Consider the following 20,914-nt stretch of genomic DNA (forward strand, 5'->3'; position numbering starts at 1 on the left):
TCAGTCACATATAATGTAATGTCTGGAGATTATATCAGTACTGAAGCATTATAAGAGGAGAGGATGATATCAGTCACATATAATGTAATGTCTGGAGAATATATCAGTACTGGAGCATTATAAGAGGAGAGGATGATATCAGTCACATATAATGTAATGTCTGGAGATGATATCAGTACTGAAGCATTATAAGAGGAGAGGATGATATCAGTCACATATAATGTAATGTCTGGAGATTATATCAGTACTGGAGCATTATAAGAGGAGAGGATGATATCAGTCACATATAATGTAATGTCTGGAGATTATATCAGTACTGGAGCATTATAAGAGGAGAGGATGATATCAGTCACATATAATGTAATGTCTCTGGAGATTATATCAGTACTGGAGCATTATAAGAGGAGAGGATGATATCAGTCACATATAATGTAATGTCTGGAGGTTATATCAGTACTGGAGCATTATAAGAGGAGAGGATGATATCAGTCACATATAATGTAATGTCTGGAGATTATATCAGTACTGGAGCATTATAAGAGGAGAGGATGACATCAGTCACATATAATGTAATGTCTGGAGATTATATCAGTACTGGAGCATTATAAGAGGAGAGGATGATATCAGTCACATATAATGTAATGTCTGGAGATTATATCAGTACTGGAGCATTATAAGAGGAGAGGATGATATCAGTCACATATAATGTAATGTCTGGAGGTTATATCAGTACTGGAGCATTATAAGAGGAGAGGATGATATCAGTCACATATAATATAATGTCTGGAGGTTATATCAGTACTGGAGCATTATAAGAGGAGAGGATGATATCAGTCACATATAATGTAATGTCTGGAGATTATATCAGTACTGGACCATTATAAGAGGAGAGGATGATATCAGTCACATATAATGTAATGTCTGGAGAATATATCAGTACTGGAGCATTATAAGAGGAGAGGATGATATCAGTCACATATATGATGTAATGTCTGGAGGTTATATCAGTACTGGAGCATTATAAGAGGAGAGGATGATATCAGTCACATATAATGTAATGTCTGGAGATGATATCAGTACTGAAGCATTATAAGAGGAGAGGATGATATCAGTCACATATAATGTAATGTCTGGATAATATATCAGTACTGGAGCATTATAAGAGGAGAGGATGATATCAGTCACATATAATGTAATGTCTCTGCTTATATCAGTACTGGAGCATTATAAGAGGAGAGGATGATATCAGTCACATATAATGTAATGTCTGGAGATTATATCAGTACTGGACCATTATAAGAGGAGAGGATGATATCAGTCACATATAATGTAATGTCTGGAGAATATATCAGTACTGGAGCATTATAAGAGGAGAGGATGATATCAGTCACATATATGATGTAATGTCTGGAGGTTATATCAGTACTGGAGCATTATAAGAGGAGAGGATGATATCAGTCACATATAATGTAATGTCTGGAGATGATATCAGTACTGAAGCATTATAAGAGGAGAGGATGATATCAGTCACATATAATGTAATGTCTGGATAATATATCAGTACTGGAGCATTATAAGAGGAGAGGATGATATCAGTCACATATAATGTAATGTCTGGAGATTATATCAGTACTGGAGCATTATAAGAGGAGAGGATGATATCAGTCACATATAATGTAATGTCTGGAGGTTATATCAGTACTGGAGCATTATAAGAGGAGAGGATGATATCAGTCACATATAATATAATGTCTGGAGGTTATATCAGTACTGGAGCATTATAAGAGGAGAGGATGATATCAGTCACATATAATGTAATGTCTGGAGATTATATCAGTACTGGACCATTATAAGAGGAGAGGATGATATCAGTCACATATAATGTAATGTCTGGAGAATATATCAGTACTGGAGCATTATAAGAGGAGAGGATGATATCAGTCACATATATGATGTAATGTCTGGAGGTTATATCAGTACTGGAGCATTATAAGAGGAGAGGATGATATCAGTCACATATAATGTAATGTCTGGAGATGATATCAGTACTGAAGCATTATAAGAGGAGAGGATGATATCAGTCACATATAATGTAATGTCTGGATAATATATCAGTACTGGAGCATTATAAGAGGAGAGGATGATATCAGTCACATATAATGTAATGTCTCTGCTTATATCAGTACTGGAGCATTATAAGAGGAGAGGATGATATCAGTCACATATAATGTAATGTCTGGAGATTATATCAGTACTGGAGCATTATAAGAGGAGAGGATGATATCAGTCACATATAATATAATGTCTGGAGGTTATATCAGTACTGGAGCATTATAAGAGGAGAGGATGATATCAGTCACATATAATGTAATGTCTGGAGATTATATCAGTACTGGAGCATTATAAGAGGAGAGGATGATATCAGTCACATATAATGTAATGTCTGGATAATATATCAGTACTGGAGCATTATAAGAGGAGAGGATGATATCAGTCACATATAATGTAATGTCTCTGCTTATATCAGTACTGGAGCATTATAAGAGGAGAGGATGATATCAGTCACATATAATGTAATGTCTGGAGATTATATCAGTACTGGAGCATTATAAGAGGAGAGGATGATATCAGTCACATATAATATAATGTCTGGAGGTTATATCAGTACTGGAGCATTATAAGAGGAGAGGATGATATCAGTCACATATAATGTAATGTCTGGAGATTATATCAGTACTGGAGCATTATAAGAGGAGAGGATGATATCAGTCACATATAATGTAATGTCTGGAGATTATATCAGTACTGGAGCATTATAAGAGGAGAGGATGATATCAGTCACATATAATGTAATGTCTGGAGATTATATCAGTACTGGAGCATTATAAGAGGAGAGGATGATATCAGTCACATATAATGTAATGTCTCTGGTTATATCAGTACTGGAGCATTATAAGAGGAGAGGATGATATCAGTCACATATAATGTAATGTCTCTGCTTATATCAGTACTGGAGCATTATAAGAGGAGAGGATGATATCAGTCACATATAATGTAATGTCTGGAGATTATATCAGTGCTAGAGTATTATAAGAGGAGAGGATGATATCAGTCACATATAATGTAATGTCTGGAGATTATATCAGTACTGGAGCATTATAAGAGGAGAGGATGATATCAGTCACATATAATGTAATGTGTGGAGATTATATCAGTACTGGAGCATTATAAGAGGAGAGGATGATATCAGTCACATATAATGTAATGTCTCTGGAGATTATATCAGTACTGGAGCATTATAAGAGGAGAGGATGATATCAGTCACATATAATGTAATGTCTGGAGATTATATCAGTACTGGAGCATTATAAGAGGAGAGGATGATATCAGTCACATATAATGTAATGTCTGGAGATTATATCAGTATTGGAGCATTATAAAAGGAGAGGATGATATCAGTCACATATAATGTAATGCCTGGAGATTATATCAGTACTGGAGCATTATAAGAGGAGAGGATGATATCAGTCACATATAATGTAATGTCTGGAGATTATATCAGTACTGGAGCATTATAAGAGGAGAGGATGATATCAGTCACATATAATGTAATGTCTGGAGATTATATCAGTACTGGAGCATTATAAGAGGAGAGGATGATATCAGTCACATATAATGTAATGTCTGGAGGTTATATCAGTACTGGAGCATTATAAGAGGAGAGGATGATATCAGTCACATATAATGTAATGTCTCTGGAGATTATATCAGTACTGGAGCATTATAAGAGGAGAGGATGATATCAGTCACATATAATGTAATGTCTGGAGATTATATCAGTACTGGAGCATTATAAGAGGAGAGGATGATATCAGTCACATATAATGTAATGTCTGGAGATTATATCAGTACTGAAGCATTATAAGAGGAGAGGATGATATCAGTCACATATAATGTAATGTCTCTGCTTATATCAGTACTGGAGCATTATAAGAGGAGAGGATGATATCAGTCACATATAATGTAATGTCTGGAGATTATATCAGTACTGGAGCATTATAAGAGGAGAGGATGATATCAGTCACATATAATATAATGTCTGGAGGTTATATCAGTACTGGAGCATTATAAGAGGAGAGGATGATATCAGTCACATATAATGTAATGTCTGGAGATTATATCAGTACTGGAGCATTATAAGAGGAGAGGATGATATCAGTCACATATAATGTAATGTCTGGAGATTATATCAGTACTGGAGCATTATAAGAGGAGAGGATGATATCAGTCACATATAATGTAATGTCTGGAGATTATATCAGTACTGGAGCATTATAAGAGGAGAGGATGATATCAGTCACATATAATGTAATGTCTCTGGTTATATCAGTACTGGAGCATTATAAGAGGAGAGGATGATATCAGTCACATATAATGTAATGTCTCTGCTTATATCAGTACTGGAGCATTATAAGAGGAGAGGATGATATCAGTCACATATAATGTAATGTCTGGAGATTATATCAGTGCTAGAGTATTATAAGAGGAGAGGATGATATCAGTCACATATAATGTAATGTCTGGAGATTATATCAGTACTGGAGCATTATAAGAGGAGAGGATGATATCAGTCACATATAATATAATGTCTGGAGGTTATATCAGTGCTAGAGTATTATAAGAGGAGAGGATGATATCAGTCACATATAATGTAATGTCTGGAGATTATATCAGTACTGGAGCATTATAAGAGGAGAGGATGATATCAGTCACATATAATATAATGTCTGGAGGTTATATCAGTACTGGAGCATTATAAGAGGAGAGGATGATATCAGTCACATATAATGTAATGTCTGGAGATTATATCAGTACTGGAGCATTATAAGAGGAGAGGATGATATCAGTCACATATAATGTAATGTCTCTGGAGATTATATCAGTACTGGAGCATTATAAGAGGAGAGGATGATATCAGTCACATATAATGTAATGTCTGGAGATGATATCAGTACTGAAGCATTATAAGAGGAGAGGATGATATCAGTCACATATAATGTAATGTCTGGAGAATATATCAGTACTGGAGCATTATAAGAGGAGAGGATGATATCAGTCACATATAATGTAATGTCTGGAGATTATATCAGTACTGGAGCATTATAAGAGGAGAGGATGAGATCAGTCACATATAATGTAATGTCTGGAGATTATATCAGTACTGGAGCATTATAAGAGGAGAGGATGATATCAGTCACATATAATGTAATGTCTGGAGATTATATCTGTACTGGAGCATTATAAGAGGAGAGGATGATATCAGTCACATATAATGTAATGTCTGGAGATTATATCAGTACTGGAGCATTATAAGAGGAGAGGATGATATCAGTCACATATAATGTAATGTCTGGAGATTATATCAGTACTGGAGCATTATAAGAGGAGAGGATGATATCAGTCACATATAATGTAATGTCTCTGGAGATTATATCAGTACTGGAGCATTATAAGAGGAGAGGATGATATCAGTCACATATAATGTAATGTCTGGAGATTATATCAGTACTGGAGCATTATAAGAGGAGAGGATGATATCAGTCACATATAATGTAATGTCTGGAGATTATATCAGTACTGGAGCATTATAAGTGGAGAGGATGATATCAGTCACATATAATGTAATGTCTGGAGGTTATATCAGTACTGGAGCATTATAAGAGGAGAGGATGATATCAGTCACATATAATGTAATGTCTGGAGGTTATATCAGTACTGGAGCATTATAAGAGGAGAGGATGATATCAGTCACATATAATGTAATGTCTCTGGAGATTATATCAGTACTGGAGCATTATAAGAGGAGAGGATGATATCAGTCACATATAATGTAATGTCTGGAGATTATATCAGTACTGGAGCATTATAAGAGGAGAGGATGATATCAGTCACATATAATGTAATGTCTGGAGATTATATCAGTACTGGAGCATTATAAGAGGAGAGGAGGATATCAGTCACATATAATGTAATGTCTGGAGATTATATCAGTACTGGAGCATTATAAGAGGAGAGGATGATATCAGTCACATATAATGTAATGTCTGGAGATTATATCAGTACTGGAGCATTATAAGAGGAGAGGATGATATCAGTCACATATAATGTAATGTCTGGAGATTATATCAGTACTGGAGCATTATAAGAGGAGAGGATGACATCAGTCACATATAATGTAATGTCTGGAGATTATATCAGTACTGGAGCATTATAAGAGGAGAGGATGATATCAGTCACATATAATGTAATGTCTGGAGATTATATCAGTACTGGAGCATTATAAGAGGAGAGGATGATATCAGTCACATATAATGTAATGTCTGGAGATTATATCAGTACTGGAGCATTATAAGAGGAGAGGATGATATCAGTCACATATAATGTAATGTCTGGAGGTTATATCAGTACTGGAGCATTATAAGAGGAGAGGATGATATCAGTCACATATAATGTAATGTCTGGAGATTATATCAGTACTGGAGCATTATAAGAGGAGAGGATGATATCAGTCACATATAATGTAATGTCTGGAGATTATATCAGTACTGGAGCATTATAAGAGGAGAGGATGATATCAGTCACATATAATGTAATGTCTGGAGATTATATCAGTACTGGAGCATTATAAGAGGAGAGGATGATATCAGTCACATATAATGTAATGTGTGGAGATTATATCAGTACTGGAGCATTATAAGAGGAGAGGATGATATCAGTCACATATAATGTAATGTCTGGAGATTATATCAGTACTGGAGCATTATAAGAGGAGAGGATGATATCAGTCACATATAATGTAATGTCTGGAGATTATATCAGTACTGGAGCATTATAAAAGAGCGGCTGATATCAGTCACACATATAATGTAATGTCTCTGGAGATTATATCAGTACTGGAGCATTATAAGAGGAGAGGATGATATCAGTCACACATATAATGTAATGTCTCTGGAGGTTATATATAAATCCTGGAGCATTATAAGAGGAGAGGATGATATCAGTCACATATAATGTAATGTCATAAAGTGGCCTAAACTAACAGATAACAGAGAGCAATAGATTGTATACACACGTCCTACAGTCAGCCTCCTCCCAGCACCCCATGGCTGATAACAGGGGGAACAGATGGTACTTACCTGCCCTACAGTCAGCAAGTAATTGACTGTATTATACTAAACAACAAATGGTAGTACAGCAAGGCTACTATAGTGATGTCCTGACCCCCTTTAAGTATGCGACAGGTAACATGAATGTACTACCCTACATTATATGTCAGCTATAACTTAACACAATCTCATCCAGAAAAAAACAAAAAACAACTTACCTCTGATACAGGAATCTTGTCTGCTCCCCAAAGATGTTTGACTTGCTGTAGGTTGTATGTCCTGGATCTCTTTTTGGGGGTCCAGCCCTTAAACATTAGCAGATATTAAGTGGGATGTCTAGTATGGGGGGGGGGGGGGGTTATATCAGTATTCTATAAACTTATCACAGTGTAATACTTTTTTTTAGGATTTATGGGGTTAATAACAGTAGGATATGATTTGGGGATCTTATGAAATAGCTACAGATGCCGTGATGATGTTTTCCCTGCTTTTTTACTCTGTAGAGCAGTGTTTCCCAACTGGGGTGCCCCCAGCTGTTGCAAAACTACAACTCTCAGCATGCCCGGACAGCCTTCGGCTGTCCGGGCATGCTGGGAGTTGTAGTTTTGCAACAGCTGGAGGCACCCCGGTTGGGAAACACTGCTATAGAGTGTAGATTTGAGTGCCTGTCGGGCAATGAGTAGCAGGATATTGAATGAATATTATAGGATTGTACAATTTGGGGGGCACTTACTGTGATGTAAATGGGGTGAAGTGTTGTATAATAATGGGGCGCTACAAGTTCTTGTAAATCCTAAGGGTTCAGTGTGTACAGGAATATGGTATGTTGGATAGAACGTTACTTTTCTATGTACAAGATTAAATGCCTTGTACTATGGGACCATGGATATTAATGTACCACATTTAATGGGAAATTAACACTATAATATGGACTATTCTATTGTGCATTATTGGGGTGCTAAATAATGTGTTCAGGTATATCCTTAGGGTACGGTATTATTACAGAATACACTATGTATCCTACTATTTTCTATACTGCGTGTCCTGTAAATAAGAGGGTACTATGGGGTCTTTTAAAAAAATGAAGTGCTGGATTTTCAAAAGGTACAGCGTTCTGGGGGTGTCCTGTATGAAAGCATGTGTTGTATGTTTGGGGCATCACTATGAGATGTATTTGGGGTTCTGCATGTATTTAAAGGCACATTATCCTTCTGGTTACCTCTTTTTATGATGATGCAAACTATCAGGATTGATGGTTCTTCTTTTCCTCTATGGGTCCAGGAAGGTGATGGTAACTCCACAAGTCAGTGCCAGGTTCTCCAGCCTTTCCTATGAGTGCACAAGACTCCTCACAACTACTTATGTAGGGGAGGTGCGCAGGGAGGGGCTCCCGTCATGTCCCCCACTCCTCCTTCCATCAGGATTCATTGTAAACCTGCAATTCATGGACTGGAGAATTCACGGCTTCTTATTGTCATCATCCTCTGTCTGGGAGAGATAAATGATTTTACATTATCAGCCGTATTGTAGGATAAAACCCTGGGCCAAAGAGATGACACTCTATATAGTTGTCTGTCTCTATACGCTGATATATCATGTACTATGCACAGTATACAGTACAAATAATATAAACTATACACAGTATACACTATACATAGTCACACATAAACAATGCCCATCATATACTATACACTGTATACACTATAGATTGTATACACTATACATAGTCACACATAAACAATGCCCATTATATACTATACACAGTATACAATATAAATTGTATACACTATACATAGTCACACATAAACAATGCCCATCCTATACTATACACAGTGTACACTATAGATAGATTGTATACACTATACATAGTCACACATAAACAATGCCCATCATATACTATACACAGTATACACTATAGTTTGTATACACTATACATAGTCACACATAAACAATGCCCATCATATACTATACACAGTATACACTATATATAGATTGTATACACTATACATAGTCACACATAAACAATGCCCATCATACACAATACACAGTATACACTATAGATAGATTGTATACACTATACATAGTCACACATAAACAATGCCCATCATATACTATACACAGTATACACTATATATAGATTGTATACACTATACATAGTCACACATAAACAATGCCCATCATACACAATACACAGTATACACTATAGATAGATTGTATACACTATACATAGTCACACATAAACAATGCCCATCATATACTATACACAGTATACACTATAAATTGTATACACTATACACAGTCACACATAAACAATGCCCATCCTATGCTATACACAGTATACACTATAGATAGATTGTATACACTATACACAGTCACACATAAACAATGCCCATCATATACTATACACAGTATATACCATAGATAGATTGTATACACTATACACAGTCACACATAAACAATGCCCATCATATACTATACACAGTATACACTATAGATAGATTGTATACACTATACACAGTCACACATAAACAATGCCCATCCTATACTATACACAGTATACACTATAGATAGATTGTATACACTATACACAGTCACACATAAACAATGCCCATCCTATGCTATACACAGTATACACTATAGATAGATTGTATACACAGTCACACATAAACAATGCCCATCATATACTATACACAGTATACACTATAAATTGTATACACTATACATAGTCACACATAAACAATGCCCATCCTATGCTATACACAGTATACACTATAGATAGATTGTATACACTATACACAGTCACACATAAACAATGCCCATCCTATACTACACACAGTATACACTATAGATAGATTGTACACACTATACATAGTCACACATAAACAATGCCCATCATATACTATACACAGTGTACACTATAGATAGATTGTATACACTATACACAGTCACACAAACAATGCCCATCATATACTATACACAGTATACACTATATGTGTGACTGTGTATAGTGTATACAATCTATAGTGTACACTGTGTATAGTATAGGATGGGCATTGTTTATGTGTGACTATGTATAGTGTATACAATCTATCTATCTATAGTGTATACTGTGTATAGTATAGGATGGGCATTGTTTATGTGTGACTGTGTATAGTGTATACAATCTAAACAATGCCCATCCTATACTATACACAGTATACACTATAGATAGATTGTATACACTATACATAGTCACACATAATCAATGCCCATCATAAACTATACACAGCATACACTATAGATTGTATACACTATACATAGTCACACATAAACAATGCCCATCCTATACAATACACAGTATACACTATAGATAGATTGTATACACTATACATAGTCACACATAAACAATGCCCATCCTATACTATACACAGTATACACTGTTACGATTCGGCAGGCTGGATGTGGATCCTCTGTGTCAGCGAGGGATTGGCGTGGACCGTGTCGGTGGACCGGTTCTAGGGTTACTACTGGTTTTCACCAGAGCCCGCCGCAAAGCAGGATGGTCTTGCTGCGGCGGTAGCAACCAGGTCGTATCCACCGGCAATGGCTCAACCTCGCTGACTGCTGATGAGAAGGCGTGGGACAGAAGGACTAGGCAGAGGCAAGGTCAGACGTAGCAGAAGGTCGGGGCAGGTGGCAAGGTTCGTAGTCAATAAGGATAGCAGGAGATCTGGAACACAGGCTTTGGACAACACTAAATGCTTTCACTGGCACAAGGCAACAAGATCCTGCAAGGGAGTGCAGGGGAAGTGAGGTAATATGGACAGGGAGCAGGTGGAAGCTAATTAGGCTGATTGGGCCAGGCACCAATCACTGGTGCACTGGCCCTTTAAATCTTAGAGAGCTGGCGCGCGCGCGCCCTAAGGAGCGGAGCCGCGCGCGCCAGGACGTGACAGCCGGGGACCGGGACAGGTGAGTGACTTGGGATGCGATTCGCAAGCGGGCGCGTCCCGCTATGCGAATCGCATCCCCGCCGGCAATGTCAGTGCAGTGCTCCCGGTCAGCGGGTCTGACCGGGGCGCTGCAGAGAGAGAGACGCCGCGAGTGCTCCGGGGAGGAGCAGGGACCCGGAGCGCTCGGCGTAACAGTACCCCCCCCTTAGGTCTCCCCCTCTTTTTGTCGAGATGTTTCTTCATCCGGGAAAGAGGCCTGTATGAGGGATTTTTGAGTCTCTTTCCAGATGGAGGAGAAGTCCCTGGAAACCCCATCAACAGTGGGCAAACCAGAAGGCGTGGGAGTGGGGAGGGGGGGAAGAGGATGAAGCTGGGCACGGGGAAAAGTGTTACCAGGACGGGGGCTATGAGGAGGAGACACAGCATAGTCCAGATAGGCCGTGAGGCATTTTTTATGGCAAGAAGCCCCCCAGCTCTTGATCTCCCCGGTGGACCAATCAAGGGTAGGAGAGTGGTGTTGGAGCCATGGCAGACCAAGGAGGACTTCAGAGGTGCAATTGGGCAAAACAAAAAGTTAAATTTTTTCGTGATGCCGTCCAATACTCATGAGCAGGGGTTCTGTGCGGTAACGCACGGTGCAGTCCAATTTAACTCCGTTGACCGAGGAAATGTAGAGCGGCTTGACAAGACGGGTCACCGGGATGCAGAACTTATTCACCAAAGAGGCCAGAATAAAATTTCCAGAAGAACCAGAGTCCAAGAAGGCCGCGGCAGAGAAGGAAGAGTTGGCAGAAGGAGAAATCCGCACGGGCACAGTGAGACGTGGAGAAGCAGACTTCGTACCAAGAGACGCCACACCCACGTGAGCTGGGTGCGTGCGTGCGTTTCCCAGACGTGGAGGGCGAATAGGGCAATCCACCAAGAAGTGTTCGGTACTGGCGCAGTACAGACATAAATTGTTATCCCTACGGCGAGTCCTCTCTTCAAGGGTCAGGCGAGACCGATCCACTTGCATAGCCTCCTCGGCGGGAGTCACAGGGGTAGATTGCAAAGGATACTGTGAGAGAGGTGCCCAGAGATCAAGGTCTTTTTCCTGGCGGAGCATCTGGTGTCTCTCAGAAAAACGCATGTCAATGCGGGTGGCCAAATGGATAAGTTCTTGCAGGTTGGCAGGAATCTCTCGTGCGGCCAGCACATCCTTGATGTTACTGGATAGGCCTTTTTTAAAGGTCGCGCAGAGAGCCTCGTTATTCCAAGATAATTCGGAAGCGAGAGTACGAAATTGGATGGCGTACTCGCCTACTGAAGAATTACCCTGGACCAGGTTCAGCAGGGCAGTCTCGGCAGAAGAAGCTCGGGCTGGTTCCTCGAAGACACTACGGACTTCAGCGAAGAAGGACTGGACAGAGGCTGTGGCAGGATCATTGCAGTCCCAGAGCGGTGTGGCCCAAGACAAAGCCTTTCCAGATAGAAGACTCACTACGAACGCCACCTTAGACCGTTCTGTAGGAAATTGGTCCGACAACATCTCCATATGCAGGGAACATTGAGACAAGAAGCCACGGCAGAGTCGGGAGTCCCCATCAAATTTGTCCGGCAGGGACAAGCGGAGGCTAGGAGCAGCCACTCGCTGCGGAGGAGGTGCAGGAGCTGGCGGAGGAGATGGTTGCTGCTGTAGCAGTGGCAGAAGTTGCTGTAACGTGGCGGTCAACTGCGACAGCTGCTGTCCTTGTTGGGCAATTTGCTGCGATTGCTGGGCGACCACCGTGGGTAGGTCAGCGAGACTTGGCAGCGGCACCTCAGCGGGATCCATGGCCGAATCTACTGTTACGATTCGGCAGGCTGGATGTGGATCCTCTGTGTCAGCGAGGGATTGGCGTGGACCGTGTCGGTGGACCGGTTCTAGGGTTGCTACTGGTTTTCACCAGAGCCTGCCGCAAAGCAGGATGGTCTTGCTGCGGCGGTAGCAACCAGGTCGTATCCACCGGCAACGGCTCAACCTCGCTGACTGCTGAAAAGGCGTGAGACAGAAGGACTAGGCAGAGGCAAGGTCAGACGGAGCAGAAGGTCGGGGCAGGCGGCAAGGTTCGTAGTCAATAAGGATAGCAGGAGATCTGGAACACAGGCTTTGGACAACACTAAACGCTTTCACTGGCACAAGGCAACAAGATCCGGCAAGGGAGTGCAGGGGAAGTGAGGTAATAAGGACAGGGAGAGCTGGCGCGCGTGCACCCTAAGGAGCGGAGCCGCGCGCGCCAGGACGTGACAGCCGGGGACCGGGACAGGTGAGTGACTTGGGATGCGATTCGCGAGCGGGCGCGTCCCGCTATGCGAATCGCATCCCCGCCGGCAATGTCAGTGCAGCGCTCTCGGTCAGCGGGTCTGACCGGGGCGCTGCAGAGAGAGAGAGACGCCGCGAGCGCTCCGGGGAGGAGCAGGGACCCGGAGCGCTCGGCGTAACATACACTATAGATAGATTGTATACACTATACACAGTCACACATAAACAATGCCCATCCTATACACAGTATACACTATAGATAGATTGTATACACTATACATAGTCACACATAAACAATGCCCATCATATACTATACACAGTATAAACTATAGATAGATTGTATACACTATACACAGTCACACATAAACAATGCCCATCATATACTATACACAGTATACACTATAGATTGTATACACTATACATAGTCACACATAAACAATGCCCATCCTATACTATACACAGTATACACTATAGATAGATTGTATACACTATACATAGTCACACATAAACAATGCCCATCCTATACTATACACAGTATACACTATAGATAGATTGTATACACTATACATAGTCACACATAAACAATGCCCATCATATACTATACACAGTATAAACTATAGATAGATTGTATACACTATACACAGTCACACATAAACAATGCCCATCATATACTATACACAGTATACACTATAGATAGATTGTATACACTATACATAGTCACACATAAACAATGCCCATCCTATACTATACACAGTATACACTATAGATAGATTGTATACATTATACATAGTCACACATAAACAATGCCCATCATATACTATACACTATAGATAGATTGTATACACTATACATAGTCACACATAAACAATGCCCATCCTATACTATACACAGTATACACTATTGATAGATTGTATACACTATACATAGTCACACATAAACAATGCCCATCATATACAGTATAATCTCCCAATAGCGGACACTCACGGGGAATAAAAAAATTGTCCACTATTGAAAGATTGGGAAATAAGGATCAAAATTCTTCCTAAATGAAGGAATACTAAACTGTACTCACTCCAGAGTGTAATTACCTATAAAACATGATAAGAAGCAACATTAATCTCCCCCTTTATCTTACAGTAATCTCCCCTTTATCCCCCCCGTATCATTTCATCCCCCTTTTACACCCTGGGCCATCTTATGCCACCCTGCATTATGCCAAATTATCCCCTCTTACCCCCTGTGCGACATCATGTCCCCTATTGGGAGATGTTCGCTACCTGGGTACCTGGGGAGAAGATGCGGAGGGGACCGGCGATCATCGGTGGCATCAGCGAAGATCAGCGGCGCAGGTAGGGAGGCGACGGCGTGGAGCATCAAGGGAGGTGGCAGTAAAGCGATCTTTACTGCTGCCTTCCTAATGGTTGCCAAACTGCAACTTCCAGGCATGCTGGGAGTTGTAGTTCTGTAACATCTGTCCCTTCAGATTTGGCAATTTTCATGAATATTTTGAAAATTGCTGCCATACTTTTTGAAGCCCTCTAATGTTTTCAAAAAGTACAAATATGTCCATTTTATGATGCCAACATAAAGTAGACATATTGTATATGCGAATCAATATAAAATTTATTTGGAATATACATTTTCTTTATAAGCAGAGAGTTTCAAAGTTACAAAAATGCAAAATTTTCATGAAATTTGGGGATTTTTCACCAAGAAAAGATACAAGTAACAACGAAAATTTACCGCTAAAATAAAGTAGAATGTCTCGCGAAAAAACAATCTCAGAATCAGAATAACCGGTAAAAGCATCTTAGAGTTATTAATGCATATGTTAGGATTCGGCTAGCTGGATGTGGATCCTCTTTGTCACCGAGGGATTGGCGTGGACCGTGTCGGTGGACCGGTTCTAGGTTGCTACTGGTTTTCACCAGAGCCCGCCGCAAAGCGGGATGGTCTTGCTGCGGCGGTAGCAACCAGGTCGTATCCACCGGCAACGGCTCAACCTCGCTGACTGCAGAGAAGGCGTGGGACAGAAGGACTAGGCAGAGGCAAGGTCAGACGTAGCAGAAGGTCGGGGCAGGCGGCAAGGTTCGTAGTCAATGAGGATAGCAGGAGATCTGGAACACAGGCTTTGGACAACACTAAACGCTTTCACTGGCACAAGGCAACAAGATCCGGCCAGGAAGTGCAGGGGAAGTGAGGTAATATACACAGGGAGCAGGTGGAAGCTAATTAGACTGATTGGGCCAGGCACCACCACTGGTGCACTGGCCCTTTAAATCTTAGAGAGCTAACGCGCGCGTGCCCTAGAGAGCGGAGCCGCGCACGCCAGAACATGACACCCGGGGACCGGGACGGGTAAGTGGCTTGGGATGCGATTCGCGAACGGGCGCGTCCCGCTATGCGAATCGCATCCCCATCGTGAATGTCAGTGCAGCGCTTCCGGGCAGCGGGTCTGACCAGGGTGCTGCAGAGAGGAGAACGCCGCGAGCGCTCCGGGGAGGAGCAGGGACCCGGAGCGCTCGGCGTAACAGTACCCCCCCCCCTTAGGTCTCCCCCTCTTTTTGTCTCCTTGTCCCTTCAAATGAAAGGAGAACATAAGGGGCGCCTCTTGAGTTTCCTTCCGGAACAAAAAGTCCTGGGGAGCTACATCAGCGACAGGTAGTTCAGAAGGAATGGAAATGGGGAGGGGGGGGCAGAGGGTGAAGCATGTCACAGGGCAGAGTTTCACCAGGACAGGGGCTATGAGGAGGCACGGCACAGTCCTGATAGGCCTTGGGGAGACCAGGCACAGGAGGAGACACTTGGGCCCGACAGACGGGACTGGGAGCAGACGTGAGGCATTTCTTGCGGCAAGCAGGACCCCAATTCATGATCTCCCCACAGGTCCAGGTGCAGTTGGGCAGGACGAAAAATTCAATTTTCTCGTGATGCAGTCCAATGCTCATAGGCAAGGGCTCTGTGCGGTAAGCAGAAGGAGAAATCCGCATGGGCACAGTGAGACGTGGAGAAGCAGACTTCGTACCAAGAGACGCCACACCCACGTGAGCTGGGTGCGTGCGTGCGTTTCCCAGACGTGGAGGGCGTAACAGTATAAAGTGATAGTGGTCAGAATTGCAAAAAAGGGCTACGTCCTTAAGGTGAAAATTAGCTGCGCCCTTAAGGGGTTAACCCTCTAGACTTGGCGATCAAAAAATTCTTCCCAGCAGCTCAGTCGGGCTGATCGGGACCACTACAGTAAAACCGCGGTGTCCTGATCAGCTGTGCGGACGCGAGATGGGTCCCTAACTTACTCCTTGGCAACCGATCGTTGTTTAACTGCTCCATGCCTGAGATCCAGGCTGGAGCAATCGAGCGTCAATAACACTGATCAATGCTATGGCATAGCATTGATCAGTGTGGGCAATCCATGTATTGCATGGCATAGCCCCCTATGGTGGCTATATTATTGCAAAAAAAAAAGTGTAAAAAAAAAAAAAAAAGTTAATTAAAGTTTGAATCACCCCCCCTTTTCCCATAAAAAAAACCTATGTAAATAAAAATATAAACATATGTGGTATCGCCGTGTGCATAAATTTCCAAACTATAAAAATATATGGTTAATTAAACCACCTGATCAATGGTGTACAGGTTAAAAAATTCCAAAGTCCAAAATAGAGTATTTTTGGTCACTTTTTATACCTTAAAAAAATGAATAAAAGGCGATCAAAAAGTCCCATCAAAGCAAAAATGGTTCTGATTAAAACTTCAAATCACGGCGCAAAAAATAAGCCCTCATAAATCCCCATATGCGAAAAAAAAAAAGTTATAGGTGTCAGAAGAGGACATTTGTAAACATAATCATTTTCGTGCATGTAGTTATGATTTTTACCAGAAAACAATATCAAACCTATATAAGTAGGGTATCATTTTAATCGTATGGACCTACAGAATGAAGATAAGGTGTAATTTTTACAGAAAAAGGCACTGCGTAGAAACGGAAGCCCCCAAAAGTTACAAAATGGCGTTTTTCAATACAAAATGAGTGCCGTCTAAGGTTTTCCCAAGTTGTAGTGCGGTCCTAGACATTACATAACTAGTCAGGTGTTAAAAGGGAGCCTGTCTGTGCTTCAATGGGTAAAGCGACCGCTGGGTGGGAAGGAGATCATTTTCCACAGGGCTGCAGGATATTGTAGATTATGAACTGATGTGTGGGAGGGAGAAAAGCGACCTTACACTTACAAACAAGGGATCCTGGGACTTGTATTTGGAGGGAGAGAACTCCAGGAACAACAGGAAATAGCCATTTCACAACCAAAAAAAAGCAGCAGTGTTATAGTGGACTCACAACACAGCCATTTATCACCAACACAAGCACAGATCCTTCCTAAGCATGTCCAATACTATCTGGCAGGTCAGTACTAAATATAACCCTTTTACATCTATTAAACCAGTCAAATACATTGTTCAGCACCCTTACCTACTAGATTTTTAAATATTTTACTTGGACCTCACCAGCCAATCCATGGTGATGTTGGGGGTCTCTCTCCCTCCTTGCAGTTCACTGTGTGTGTCCTATGTGGCACTTCCCCTCCTCTTATTGCTGCCACTTACCAAGGGGTACAGTGGGGACGCATTGCCTCCTGTATGTTGCCACCCTAGTCAGTGAACCTTTAGTGCCTAGTGGTAAATATGACCTTGCACTGCACACATAAAATATAACTTCCCAGAAAATTGTGCCCCTGTCAGGAAATGGTTTCCAAGAATTATAACGCGCTGAGCTTTAACTTTGGCTAAAATGAGGATCTTACTTTCTTCATAACCAAATACACTGAATGCTCTGGAGAACACATCACATATATTTTTCTCTTTTATAGCTTTTGGCTTCCAATGTTGCTGTTTTTTAAGCATTAGTTCATTGGGACAATGTTATCATAGCCCAGGTCCATTGTACTGCACTGTAACATTATAGCTAGACCCATTGACCAATAGGATTGCAGGATTTTATTTAACCCCTTAAGGACTCAGGGTTTTTCAGTTTTGCACTTTTGTTTTTTCCTCCTTACCTTTTAAAAATCATAACCCTTTCAATTTTCCACCTAAAAATCCATATTATGGCTTATTTTTTGCATCACCAATTCTACTTTGCAGTGACATTAGTCATTTTACCCAAATATTCTCGACAAAACGGAAAAAAAATCATCGTGCGACAAAATCGAAGAAAAAACGCAATTTTGTACCTTTTGGGGGCTTCTGTTTCTACGCAGTGCATATTTAGGTAAAAATGACATCTTATTATTCTGTAGGTCCATACGGTTAAAATGGACCGTCCGTGCGGTTTAATTAATGATATATTTTTATAGTTCGGACATTTACGCACGCGACGATACCACATATGTTTTTTTTTTTTTTTTTACACTGTTTTATTTTGTTTTATGGGAAAAGGGGGGTGATTCAAACTTTTATTAGGGAAGGGGTTAAATGACCTTTATTAACACTTTTTTTTTCTGCAGTGTTATAGGTCCCATAGGGACCTATAGCACTGCACACACTGATCTCTCATCCTGATCACAGGCGTGTATTAACACGCCTGTGATCAGTATTATCGGCGCTTGACTGCTCCTGCCTGGATCTCAGACACGGAGCAGTCATTTGTCGTTCGGACACCGAGGAGGCAGGTAAGGGCCCTCCCGGTGTCCTGTAAGCTCTGCGGCGGTCCCGAACAGCCCGACTGAGCAGCCGGGATACTTTCACTATCACTTCAGACGCGGCGGTCAGCTTTGATCACCGCGTCTGAAGGGTTAATACAGGGCATCACTGCGATCGGTGATGTCCTGTATTAGCCGCGGGTCCCGGCCGTTGATAGCCACCGGGACCGACCCGATATGACGCGGGGACACCGCGTGACCCCGCGGCATATCACGGGAGTCGGCGGAGGACGTAAATATACATCCTGCGTCGTTAAGGAGTTAAAAAAAACAGAAAATGACAGTTGGTGCCAGTCTGCGATTGCTCTTCTAGAGTTGAGACAGGCTCCTTATTTCTCTGCGAGAAGTGACTTTTTTGGACAGCGACCCCCCATCGATTTCTACAGAATTTGAAGAGAGGAGGAGAGGCGAGGAGAAGAAAAGAAGACGCAACACCATGAAGAAGATAGAACTGACAGCCTTTTATGAAGAGGAGTGGTAAGTATAAGAGTGCACACCACTACACCACGTCTACAGGGTTGCCGACCATCTTAAAATTTACACACATCCGCCATAACTGTGTGTTTTTATGCCATTTCTATTGTACCCACTAGGGGGTGATTCATCAAAATATGTGTAGAGGAAGAGTGGTGCAGTTGCCCATAGCAACCAATCAGATTGCTTTTTCCATTTTTTTTGAGGGCCTTTTAAAAAATAAAAGAGGATCTGATCAATCTCCCATATACCTTCTATGATTTTTTTTTCCTTTCCAATGTTTGCACTACACATGCCCCATAACCTGTCATGCACAGTGCAACCACACTACTGAGCCTCCATGTATAACTTCTACTAGTGTATATGCTTATTGCCCCCAGGGCTATATGTGATAACTGGCCCCTAATGTTTTATGCAAAAACTGCACCCTCAGTGTTATATGTAATAACTGTCCCTAATGTTATATGTGACCACTGCCACCTCAGTATTAAATGTAATATCTGCCCCCTAATGTTATATGTGATAAGGACATAGTTGGCAATATTTGACAGATTATTCCAGGGCCAGGGTGTGGTTTATAAAGTGGTTTATTGTGGGCGAGGTTTGCTAAAATATACATTTTTCCCATATTCCTTGCCATGTTTCCTTTTTTTTTTTTTTTTTTTTTTTTTTTTAGGGTAGGATCACGCATGCGGCATATTTTGCTACCTTTCTACTTCAATGAGTAGGAAAATATGCAGCAGCAAATACGCAGCAAAATACAGCATGCGTGACCCTACCCTAAGGGTCTGTTTACATGGGCGGATTACCTGCAGAATTTCCGCAGGTAATCCGCCCGTGTGAACGTACCTTTAAACAGAATTTTATACAAAACAGGAAACCTAAAACTTAAAAATTCAATTGTCTGCATCCTTAAGGCCCAAATGGGCTGCGTCCTTAAGGGGTTAAGGACCCATGACCTACTGGTACGTCATGAGTCCGCTCCCGTTCTATAACGCGGGGCCACAGGGGCCTCTAACAATGGCCGGGACCCATGGCTAATAGCGCGCAGCACTGATCGCAGTGCCGCGCGCTATTAACCCTTTAGACGCGGTGTTCAAAGTTGAACGCCGCGTCTAAAGTGAAAGTAAAACCATGCCGGTTAGCTCAGGGAGCTGTTTGGGATCGCCACGGCGAAATTGCGGCATCCCGAACAGCTTACAGGACAGCGGGAGGGTCCCTACCTGCCTCCTCACTGTCCAATTGCCGAATGACTGCTCAGTGCCTGAGATCCAGGCATGAGCAGTCAAGCGGCAGAATCATCGATCACTGGTTTCTTATGAGAAACCAGTGATCAATGTGAAAGATCAGTGAGTGCAGTGTTATAGGTCCCTA

At 41.5% G+C, this 20,914-nt stretch overlaps 1 protein-coding gene across 3 annotated transcripts in view; it reads right to left on the minus strand.

The window, feature by feature from the left end:
• PDYN (prodynorphin) overlaps positions 1 to 20,914 on the minus strand; it is a 140,130-nt gene that overhangs the window by 21,213 nt on the left and 98,003 nt on the right. For 2 of the 3 annotated variants that reach the window (XM_056547446.1, XM_056547447.1), the window contains 2 exons: positions 8,386 to 8,654; positions 7,385 to 7,471 (listed from right to left, as the gene is read on the minus strand). The gene's annotated coding sequence lies outside the window, so the exon portion shown is untranslated. The remainder of the gene's footprint in view (positions 1 to 7,384; positions 7,472 to 8,385; positions 8,655 to 20,914) is intronic. The other variant, XM_056547448.1, reaches the window with a different exon arrangement.

The sequence above is a fragment of the Hyla sarda genome, chromosome 12 (assembly GCF_029499605.1).
Source record: "Hyla sarda isolate aHylSar1 chromosome 12, aHylSar1.hap1, whole genome shotgun sequence".
Classification (NCBI taxonomy): Eukaryota; Metazoa; Chordata; class Amphibia; order Anura; family Hylidae; genus Hyla; species Hyla sarda.